This window comes from Peromyscus eremicus, chromosome 6, assembly GCF_949786415.1.
Source record: "Peromyscus eremicus chromosome 6, PerEre_H2_v1, whole genome shotgun sequence".
In the NCBI taxonomy this organism is placed as follows: Eukaryota; Metazoa; Chordata; class Mammalia; order Rodentia; family Cricetidae; genus Peromyscus; species Peromyscus eremicus.
This window is the reverse complement of record NC_081421.1, coordinates 112,787,183-112,799,543: the sequence shown is the minus strand read 5'-3', so window position 1 is coordinate 112,799,543 and position 12,361 is coordinate 112,787,183. Positions and strand designations below refer to the sequence as shown.

At 37.0% G+C, this 12,361-nt stretch overlaps 1 protein-coding gene across 1 annotated transcript in view; it reads left to right on the top strand.

Moving 5' to 3' along the window:
• The first annotated feature begins 1,197 nt into the window (after nucleotides 1-1,197).
• The window catches only part of Bmpr1b (bone morphogenetic protein receptor type 1B), a 241,735-nt gene continuing 230,571 nt past the window's right edge, over nucleotides 1,198-12,361 (top strand). The window contains exon 1 of the mRNA XM_059266351.1: nucleotides 1,198-1,256. The gene's annotated coding sequence lies outside the window, so the exon portion shown is untranslated. The remainder of the gene's footprint in view (nucleotides 1,257-12,361) is intronic.

Below are 12,361 nucleotides of genomic sequence, written 5' to 3'. Positions count from 1 at the left end.
CATACGCAGCCATGTTTAGTGTTTAAGGGTTCCCTGGATCTGAACTCAGGTCCTCATGTGGCAAGCCTTTCTGCCCATTGAGCCACTTTCTCATGAATGTGACTTGGCCCTTAAAACTTGTAATTTGCTTTGCATTGCAGCACCAAAAAAAAAAAAAAAATCATCTAATTTCACATTTGCCATCAAAATCTAGACCATTTGTTTCACAAGCTATTGAAATGCTTTGTGTTGTGTATCAAAGTTATTCCCTGATTTTGATTAAAGACATTTGTATCTGATAAAATCCTAGGGTTAATTTTGAACTATGATGTGGATTTTAGTTTGTTTTGGAACTATGTGGGAGTCATAACCTTTGGCAGTTTAATCCAGATAATCCCTTGACAACTTGATCTGTCAGCAATAGAATGAAAAGTGTTGTAATCTTATCTTTGTTTTGTGTATATTTTTTTAACCTTACTATGAGACATAGTTGTACTGCATTTAGCCTTCTTTATTTAGTGTTTATTTTATTTTTGAGTTTATTTTTATTTATAATATTTATTCATCAGTTTATTATATTTATTATTCACTTTATTCTCTTAAATTTTAAAAACATAGAAAAACATGGATTATATGAATACACAGAAAAACATGTTTCTTATCCAATCAAGATCTAATTATGGTTTATGTAGTTTCTTAGAAAATGTATTAATTTATTGTGAATACTCAAAGGCTGTGAAAATATGATACATACACAAACAGATATATACATAAATACACATACTCATACATTCCCATGTATATTTGTTTAATATATTCAATATATGTTTTATATATGTAATGTATGTATTTAAACAAGTATATATATTTAAGCTTAAACAAATTTGGTTAGAAAAATATTGTGGATAAAATATGGTTTATATATCTATTCACAAATCTGTGCTTTTTTCATTACACAATACCTCATATTAAAGCATCCAGTAATTGCAAGTCCACTTAGACTTCATGTTGTTTTTCAGAAAGAAAACATGTAGTGTCTGTTGTGTTGATAAAGTATGCTTTCCTATACAAAAGGAGTAGGGAAGAATGTCAAGGTTCATGGTGTGTGTCTGCTTTTCTGTTCCTTCTGCAGATGTACTAGTAAATGACTCTCTGCAAGTCAACAGATTAAAGCAAATAGAAACTCAATTTTTTAATCCTCTGTTGACAGGCTGGAGTTCAAGGTACTCGTTAGATGTGAAAGGAAGTGAGGATCATTCAATGCCTTGCTGATAAAGGTAAAGTCATGGTAATTATTAAAGAGTTTGGGATGCTTGGTAGGTGACATTATTGCTTTTTGATATTGACTTTATGGTCTGCTGAAATCAAGAGAAAGATACAATTTATACAATGAGTGAATGTGTGATTGTTCCTCTAATTATCACCAAAAGTACACAAGATAAGGAAAACTGGTGTGTATCAGTGTGACAGAGTGGATGTGGATTAGTTCTGCAAGGAGCAAGGTCATTTCTTTCACTTGTAATGTTGGCTTACACACTTAGTCTGTTCCACAAACATTTACACACTCAGTCATGACTTTTCTCCAATACTGATGACTTCATTATGACAACATTTTTCAGGTCAGTACAAACTAGATTACGAAATTATTTTGCTTTCATGAAAACTTATTCCACCACTCTTTTAAGGCTGATGGTTCCAATGGCTTCACTAATTTTAGAAGGAAATGTCAAGTGGGTGGCACATGCTTCATGCTGGCTATGACATCATCAGTAGGCTATGCTGAAGAGGTGGAGTCAGGAGGAGCATGAATTTGAGGCCAGCTTGGCCTACATATTTCAGAAGGGCTGAAGAGAAGGTTTAGTGGTTAAGAGTCCTTGCTGCTCCTTGAGAGGACTTGGGTTCAACTCCCAGCACCCAGATGGTACCTCATGACTATCAAACTCCAATTCCAGGGGATCTGACTCCTTCTGGGCACCAGACACACATGCAGTTAAACTATCCATACATATAAAATAAAATAAACAAAATTACATAGAGTTGACTATTGAAAACATTGTCGCTTGCATTTGTCGTTTTTGTAACAAAGGTAGCCATAGGGGGGCAACTCCCTAATCATAACCCTAGTTGAGAAAAGCAATAAAAGGCTCTAGAAGGTTTCAGACATAAATCTCATAGTTTTCAAGCAACTACACCACAGGTGAACAAATTCATACAATGCAATATAGTAAAAGATCACTGCATGTAAACTAAAAATATTTAAGAATCAGGATGCCAGATTTTTATGAGTCAATTTAGAGGGGGTGCTCGATATTTTTTGGGGGGAGAGGATTAGTAGATAAGTAAAATCTAAATACGACCAAAAATTAATAGAAAAAACTTACTAGGTAAGTTTAAACCAGTTTATATTTAATTAAGAGGAATATAAATAAGGAAAATAGATCAGGAGCGTGCTGATTGACTGTATTGATGCTTGTTTTATGTGAATGCTGTAGGGTGAACTGGCTCATAATAATAATGTCAAAATGTACTTTGTTTTTTTATATCTTGTCCAACAAGAAATGAAGAAGAACAAGAAGAATTAAAACTATGCATTTAAAAATTTTTATTACTTGTTTGTTTGTTTATGAGACAGGGTTTCTCTATATAGCCCTGGCTGTCCTGGAACTCACTCTCTAGATCAGTCTGGCTTCAAACTCAGAGATCCACCTGCCTCTTTTTCTCAAGTGCTGAGATTAAAGGCATGAGCCATCGTGCCTGGCAAAAACTATGCATTTTAATGTACCTTTTACCTTTAGATTCATTTTTTAAATCTTTAAATCAAAGTAAATATACTCAGGAAAGTTTTTGAGTAATACTTGTACATATTTATCAAAGCTTTTATTTTTTAAAATGACTGCAAGAAATGTTGGTTACATGCATTTAAAATATTTATTGTTTTATTTATATATATAGATGGTGGCCCTGTGTTTATGTACCATGTGTGTGCAGTGCACATGGAGTCTAGAAGAGGGTGGTGGGTCCCCTAGAACTGGAGTTACAGATAGTTGTTGGCTGCCATATGGGTGGTAGGAATTGAACTTGGGTCTTCTGGAAGAGCAACCATTGCTCTTAATTGCTAAGCCATCTTTCAACCCCCTGGTTATATACTTTTTTAAAAAATAAAAATGATTGAATTTTAGCCGGGCGGTGGTGGCGCACGCCTTTAATCCCAGCACTCGGTAGGCAGAGGCAGGCGGATCTCTGTGAGTTCGAGGCCAGCCTGGGCTACCAAGTGAGTCCCAGGAAAGGCGCAAAGCTACACAGAGAAACCCTGTCTCGAAAAACCAAAAAAAAAAAAAAAATAAAAAAAAAATAAAAATAAATAAATAAATAAATAAATAAAAATTAAAAAAATGATTGAATTTTATTTTACATGTATGGGTGTTACTCTACATGTATGCATGTGAACCACATACATGCCTGGTTCCTATGGAGCCCAGAAGAGGCATTGCATTCCCTGGAACTGGAGTTAACACATGGTTGTGATTCTCCATGTGGGTGTTAGGTACCGAACCCAGGTCCGCTACAAGAGCAGCAAGTGGTCCTAACCGCTGATCCATCTTTCCAGCCCCTGGGTACATAATTTTAAGTAAAAATGTAGAAATAATTTAGTTTATGGCTCCTACTGTTATCTTTTTTTTTTTTTTTTTGGTTTTTCGAGACAGGGTTTCTCTGTGTAGCTTTGCGCCTTTCCTGGAACTCACTTGGTAGCCCAGGCTGGCCTCGAACTCACAGAGATCCACCTGGCTCTGCCTCCCGAGTGCTGGGATTAAAGGCGTGCGCCACCACCGCCCGGCCTTATCTTTTGGTTTTTAAAAATATTTTAAAATAATTTACTGAGGTATAACAATTTACATATATGCAATATCTAATGCTTAGATCATAGTTAATTGACATACCTATCCTCTCAATCATTGTTTCAAAATTGAAGTTTTCAGCATGGAGAATATTTGAGTGACTAATATTATATACCTCTGGTTGCATTACAAACATCTCTGAGGTAAAAGGTTGGTATCTATCGCTGTCCTGTCAAAAGGGCTGTGGACCTGTGTAAGGTGGGAATCTTATAGGCTGCTGATAAAAAGGCTGTGGATCTTGTGCAAGGTCTTTGGATCAAGGGATTGTGGGATCTCAATGGTCCTCTCTTCTTGCATCCTGGTTCACAATGTAAGTGATTTGTTCTTCATGCATTTGCTGTGGTGCGCTGCTCTCACCAGAGGCTCAGAGTTCATGTTGCCATGCAGCTTTGTGCTGGAACCTCCATGAACTGAAATAAACCTCCCCTTTGTAAAATAATAATAGCATGGATTTTATTATTATTGTATACAAAGTTGACTGCCATACTTGTTTATTAGAAGCATGGGATTTTTTTTATGGGGAGATGATAGAAATCAATAGCTTGTGATCTAGTTGCTGTCCTGCCGCAGACATTAGCACTTCGGGTGTGGGGCAGAACATCAGTAGCCTTCTGAGGATCAGGGTGAAGTGTTTGGAAAAGGTTTTTATCCATTTAGGGGTCATGCTTCCAATTGTTTATCGTTAATCTTGATGGTCAACTTAACTGGATTGATTGATGCCTAGGGAATTAGTAAAGTATTCCTCTGAGTGTGCCTTTGAGGACATTTGCAGGGAGGATTGATATGTGAGAGAGTGACTAAGGGGGACAGATCTGCCTGGAATGTGGGTAGTGTCATCCAGTGTGCTGGGGCCTAGATGGAAGAAAAGCAGAAAAAGAAAGCCAGCATCTAAGAACCTTTCCTATTGAAGGCTTCTACTGCCTACCAGACTCCTTGAGCAGTTCAACAGGACTCCCAGCAGGGACGTTGTACGGTGCTTCTAGGCCTTGATTTATACTTACTTGGCATCATGGGACCAGCAGCTTCCCAGTTCTCAGCCTTTTTGATGTGTACACAACCACTGTTGGACCACCTAGCCTGCGATCATGTGACCAACTCTCCCTTTGGAACTGCATATGTATTCTATGGTTCTGCTCTTTTGGAGAATTGTGGCTGAAGCACAGTTGTTGATGTGGTCCTCTAGTTCATGCCCACAGGAAAAGAGCCCTTTACCAGACATGAGGTACGGCGAGAGCCCAGTCACATGGGCAGGCTTCAGAGTGAGAGTTCTAGTCACTGAATTGGATAACTCAGAAAAGCAAGGGAACCTCAGCTTGTACACTGGGCTCTGTAGTTAAAGGTCGCCTATAAACCCCCCCCAAGGGTTAATACTGAAGATACTTAGAGTACTGGCTTATGGTAGATACCTACTGTGTGTAGGTAAGATTGCTACAGAGTGTGTGCTTTCTGAAGGTGTCAGGACAATGGGAATGGCTCAGCTTGTGGATTAAATTTGTAACTATGTCATTAAACAGTGAGACGAAGGAATGTAGAGGCTGTAATACATCCATTTTTTCCAGAAATAGCAATCATTGAATCATTAAATTACACTGCTTATATTATCCAGCAATAATAATATTTAACAGTGTTCTTAAAATAAATAATAAGACAGTTGGTAACAAAATAAAACTGCTACATCTATGATAGCTTTTCAGTGTATCTGTGGAAGTATCTTTTTATTTTATTATTTTCTTTTTGCAACAGAGTCTAGGGCTGGTCTAGATAGAACTCATGATCCTCCTGCCTCAGCCTCTTAATACTGGAATTCTAGGCATGCATCATCATGTTCAACCTGAGAACATTTTAAAGCTTTTTTGTTGTTTTGAGACAAAGTTTCATTACTAAACCAATGCTAGCCTCAGAAATACTTACGTAGCTGGGGCTGGCTTTAAACCTTAAAGCTCTTTAAAATATACTGCCAGGCAGTGGTGATACACACCCTTAATCCCAGCACTCGGGAGGCAGAGCTAGGTTGATCTCTGTGAGTTTGAGGCCAGCCTGGAATACAGAGCAAGATCCAGGACAGGCACCAAAAACTACACAGAGAAACCGTCTCTCAAAAAACCAAAAAAGTAAAAAATTATATATATATATATATATATATATATATATATATATATATATATATGCTGCAAAAATACCTTCTGGAATGCTGTGTGACTTGTGTTTGTTTCAAGAGCATAGGTAAATCTGTTTTCAACGAGCAGTAATGTTATGAAAATCTATCCTAATTAGATATTCAGGGGAAGATTTTTATCCCATTTTTTCCATGTGGTAGCAGTATTCCTTTGCATTAATAAGTTTTGATTCCTTTAGAAAATTTCAACATATTTGCTTTAAAGGTTTAATTTTATTTTAATTAAGATCTATGAATTTGACAGCCTGTACAAAAATTTAGAAAGCTGTGTCCTTGACCAATGAGCTGAATGAACATAGGAGATTTGTTTTATGGGCTTCAAATGGATGAAGCAAGTAGAAGCTGAATATGTATAGATTGGCCATTCAGAGTTACTTTCTTCATGGGGTTAGAACACAGGATTCAGTACCATGGTGGTGGTGGTGTTTGCTTCCTTTCATTTCCTCATATGACACCTAGGACTGGCTGCTCCATCCCTGTTTGATCTGGTCCACTGTGTTTAATGGCAGAGCTTAGATACTCAGAAAACAGGCTCCACAAATTTCATTTAACTGGCTTTTTTATTTTTTTATTTATTTATTTATTACCTCTGACATGTTTTCTAAACATGTGTGTTTAATGTGTGAGTTTCTCACGATGTGTTTCTCAGTTTATCTGTTACAGTTTTAGCCTGTTATATGAAGTCCTTATGGAACTGAAACTATCAATTCTTTGACTATCAGTTGAATATTTTAGTACTGCCTTGTTGATTTTGTTTTAATGATTTTATTAAATGATTTTACTACAGTAAAATGATCCCATATTATGTCTTCAGATCTCATCCAAGTTTCCTTATAATTTTTTCTGGTTTTTAAAAACCCTGGTTACAGTCTTGATGGTAATTATGGATAACAGATGTATGTAATTTTTTTCTGGATCTATCACGTTATTTACTATTTCTAACACTCTAGAGAGTGGTTGCGACTCTTTGCTTGTTTTGCGGATGCAGAAACCATGGCACAGAGAAGCTAGGATGCTTAGCTAGGGTAAAAAACAGTAAGAACTGGCCTTTGAACCATCTGAACCACTGCTCTACTCCTCCTCACTGCCTCATACTTCCTCAGAGTATGGAATTTAAAAGATTCCTTGAATATAAATGTTATCAATGGAAAGCATCATGAAAAACATTGGATGTATTCAATTTTTTAAAATTTAGTTTAATCAAATGAATAATATTGATTACTTCCTCTGTTACTCAGTGATTATATTCATCTAATTATTGGTCAGAAGTTCTGTAATCAGATTTTTCCATGATTATAGGCTTAGGCCAACATTTTGGGAAAGCATTTTTGCCTAACCTTAGCTCAAAGTATATTTTAAAGCCCTTCTACATGTGGGCAAGGCTATATTAGATAATGAAAAGTTAGTTTTAAATATAAAGTTTGATAGCGTTGTAGTTATTCTTGTTGTCTGGATTGTTTTGGTTACGGTTTCTACTGTTGTGATAAAATGCTGTAACCAAAATCAACTTGTGGGAGAAGGAAAGGGTTTGGTTCACCTATGTGCTTGTAGTCCATCATTCAGGGAAGTCATGGTAGGAACTCAAGGGAGGAACCAATGCAGAGGTCATGGAGAAATGCCACTTACTGGCTTGCTCCCATGCTGTGTTCAACCTTCTTTTCACAAACAGGACCACTAGCCTAGGGGTGGCACCACCCCCCAGAGGTTGGGCTCTCTTACATCAACCACTAATTAAGAAAATGCACCACAGGGGCGCGCACAGGTCCAGGGGCATTTTCTCCGTTGAGGTTCCCTCTTCCCAAATGACTTTAGCCTGTGTCAAGTTGACATAAAACTAGCCAGCATGAGGATTATTTAGAGTTCTTAGGTTATGTTTAATTGTTTTGGATTTATGTTTTTGGTATTTACTATTTATGGTATTGATCCAGTGCCCAAGAGTAATGAATGTATCTGGAAGATAATTATCTTATTTTATAATGTTGCAAAAACAGTAAATAATATGATTGTGTCAGTGTACTTGGACTTTTAGAGAAACATTTAAATTCTATTTAAGTTATGTGCATTTCTCATTTACTAAAACAGAATTTTCCCAGTAGGAAAGACACTTCTAAGGTTAGCTGCACATCATATATCTTTTATTTATTTTTATTCAAGAGCTAGCAGAATATAAGAATACTTTCAAATGCATGGCTGCTGTGTAAACTCAAGGCAGAACAATTTGCCTTCAAAACAAAGAATTAAAATGGTCTTGTAACAGATTCCTAGAAACAACAAAGTCTCACTTTAGTGGTTCAAAGATGGAGAGAATGCCATATGAGGATTTGGTAGTGAGAAAAGTTGGGTGCAGTGTCCAGGCCGGCAGTGTCTAGGGAAGTTTTGACCCTCACTTCAAGAGGGACATGTGGCAATGGGTGATACCTTGAACACTGGCTTCAGGAGATTCCAGCTCTAAAAGTAATTCTTGTAAAACAGGCTGATATATGATGGGGGTTAAGTAAGTGAGAAGAAAATAAATGTCTTACTCTAAAGGATAAGTCAGTGGCTTAAGCCTGGCTGTTCATCTGACTGAATTTGTGAGGCTTTGAAAAGTGTATTTCCTTCTCTACATGGTGGCTCAGCTCCAGGCTGTATATTGCCAAGAAGCTGTGTGGTGAATTTAATGGATGCTCAGGTTTGGAGACTGGTATGAAAACGGCTCCCATGTTGCTGTCCTCCACTGTTTTCTTCCCAAGGAAGCTTTGGAGAAATAATATTTTTTCCATCAGTTAAATTTCAAAATGGCTTTGTCTCCCTTTCCATGAAAGAAGATATGTTTAATAGCATGTGTATGGAAACATGGTGGGATTCTGTATTTCTTTTTAACTTCAGGATGTATAGACTGTTCTTTCACCAAGTATATTTTAGGTTTCCATATGGAAACAGACATATACCTGCTTTAAACAAGAAGCCTTGCCTTCTTCATCAGGGAATTGGCAGTAGAAATGGCTGGCAAATCGCCCTTGGCCTTTCTATGCTGTCATTATTACTGCTTGTTTCTGCAGACCTGTACTTGTCAGGTGCTGCACCAAACACTTAGCATACTGTTTTATCCACCTTCTACAGTGCTCCAAAGGAAAGTGATTTCATAGCCCTGATTTTAGAGATTAGGGAAAGGAAAATATCAGGATGTGTATACTTGGTCCAGGATACCCAGTCTAGAAAAGGTAGGGTAGAGATGGACTGTGGTTACGTTGCTGACACAAGAGTGGTTTTCAAAGCTACATTGTTGTCTTAGCTACAGCTGTCAACTGGATACAGCTTGGAGTCATTTGAGCAAGCCTAGTTGGGAGATTGCTTACATCAGATTAGCCTATGGTTATATCTATGTGGAATTGTCTTGATTAATGATTGTTGAATAAGGACTTAGGCCACTGTGGGCTGTACCATCCCTATGCGTTGGTCCTGGGCTGTATAAAATCCTAGATGATGAGAGAACCAGAGAGTGAGCCAGTAAGCAATGTTCCTCTGGTGATTTCTGTTGTAGTTCCCCTTTGAGCTTTTGTCTGGCTTACCTTGATGATGGACTGTAACCTTTAAGCTAAAATGAATCTTCATATCCCTTAGTTGCCTTTGGTCATAATGTATATCACAGCAACAGAAAAGCAAGTTAGCACAACCGTGTATAACTTTCACATGGCGTTCTTCAGACCTCCTTTACGATCTTGAGGCAAAGGTAAAAATGACTGGGTTTCCAAAAAGCATTTACCAGATGTCATAGTGATAAATATAAACTATGGTTGCAAATACTATTTTCCTTGTATTTTGGTACCTAGTACAAACTAAATAGATAATGTACCTTCAGAGATACTTATAGCTAAGGTCCAAACTTTCTCATGGAAGGATTATGAAAGACAGTGAGATTGCTCCCTGCCACAGTCTCTGGGTCACACTGTATTTTTAGAATGTCCCCAGTACTTAGTTTTCCTTCTCTTTTGCTACTGATTTTCCTTCTTTTTCCTTTTTGGTGAAGAACTGCAGAGTTATTGAAAGTATCCTCCCCATTAGAGGAACATCCTCAGCCAGACTTCAATCCACAACTCCTTGATTCAAAAGGCGACTGTGAATTTTTTGGTAGCTTTTTGTGACAGGGTGGTGGTAGGCTGTGAAATCACATACTGTATTTGTATGTGTGTGAATTTTCTGGTCCCTGACTTTGTCAGAGTCTGTGAGGCATCTATTAAAACACGATAGGACAGAGTGTTTTGCACTCATCACACCTCCAGGTGTTTTGATCTTTCATTTTCTATCTCTGCTGCCAATCAGTGCAGCAGTGACAGCTCCTTCCCCAGGGGCCTCTTTTGCATATTGACGTAATGCTTATTTGTCTCTTGCTTACGTTCTTCCTATTTTCACAAAGATTGTTCATGCAGAATGATCAGCTTATTAATAACTTAGTTTTTATCCATAGGTACTATATTTCATAACACATGTACTAATACTATATAATTACTATAATGGTGATTGCAGTGTTTAGTATATTCTTTAATATATATGTCACAATATTATTAGATGTAATATAAGTATATAATTACATTATAGGTAGGCACCTCTTATATTTTGTATAATCTTTTTGTATTTCATAAGCACATTATATAACTAGAAGGTAAATGGAAAATAGATATAAATTCTTGGTTAGGTTTGCTCAATTTTCATATAAAATACAGAAAAATGTAAGGTGCAGAATATAGGATGTGTATTTACATGGATTTTTTTCTGTATAAAATATTTTTGTCTCATTGTCATGATTGTAACAAGTTTGTTTTTTGGTTGCTTCTCAAATTTAGTGATTAAAAATTTAAACTTGCAAACTTCTAATTTATCACACTGATGTAATAGAGCATTTGGGGTAATAGGTGGAATTATTTTAAAATAGAGAATAATTACACACACACATCGTAGCTTAACAAACATGGGCAAGGACAGATACATACCTGTGTTCCTTGTTGTAGGACTAGAGATAATGTCAACACATTGGATGCATTTGAAATGAAGCTATTTAGTTAAAGCCTTAATAGAATAACTTACCCCTGTGATGAAGTCTTGGCTAACTACTTAATGTTCTTAGTTTGTGTAAGAAAATGACTTCAAGTTACTACACTGTAGCATTTCCTTCAACTCGATAAGAGTTACCATCACTCTAGTGGGTTTTCCCATATTCCAACTAATGTTATTTAGGTGTTACAGAATTTTCACATACAAAGACAGTGAAATTTTGTGAAACAATACTGCAAATGTAAGTTTCATTCGTGCATATTGTGGCATTGGCAAAACCAGTTCAGCCTTCAGTCTAAACTTTCTGCAGCATTACTTGGATCTCTATTAGGGTGTAGTATGTTCCCCAGCACTTGAATGAGGGTTGGACTTGTGATCTGCAGAAATGATGTTGTCCAGTTCCTAGGCACCTAGAGCTTCCCCTGCTCTGCTCTTTTGAAACCCTGCTACAAGTAAGAACAAGGAAAGGCTAGCCTGATATCAGGTGAACAGCCTGGTGGAGCAGAGTCATGTTCACCCATTTGAGGTCAGCTTTAATAGGAGCCACCGGCCAGCTGACCCAAAGTCCTCTCAGAGGCCCTGGTGCAGGTTGGCTGCCTCAGCAGCCTGTACTTTGCTGAGCATGCTTGAGTGAACCCAGCTGAGAACTGAGACAACACCCAGCTGCTGTGGCTCTTTCCATTCAGTCTCTAAAGGAACCTAGGAAACCCATCAAATTGAAGCTATTGCTTTATTTTGAAAGTCATAATTATTGATGTTTACAAGCAACTTGTAAGTAGATCTTCATTCCCAACAAGGGCATAAAATAGTAGAGATTGAATATTTTTTTAACTCTGAATTGTTTTAAGAATCATAATGGAGGAAGACAGTATATGTTTGTTTTTACATAGAGATCACATTTATAACCAGGGAAAGAGCCTGACTGTTTGATAGCGTGTGCAGGAATTATTCAATTTATATATATAAAAAAGAACACAGCTTAGATTTTTGACCTTATGTAGAATGAGTTGTAAAAATGTTTTCTAGGATTGAAAACATATAAAGTAAAAGGTCAAATTAATATTAAATATAATTTCAAATGTATCACTGAGCTGAAAAGACACACAAAGGGAAATCTTTAGAGGCCAAATATTAAAAAATGACCAGTCCAGAATAAAAGAGAATCCTATATTGACTGAGCTCTGGTGACACAGCTCCAGAAATGTATTCAAGGAGAAGGTTATACAGGAGATGATGCTTTCTGTACAGAGGAGGTTAAGTTTAAGGAACAGAGCACAAG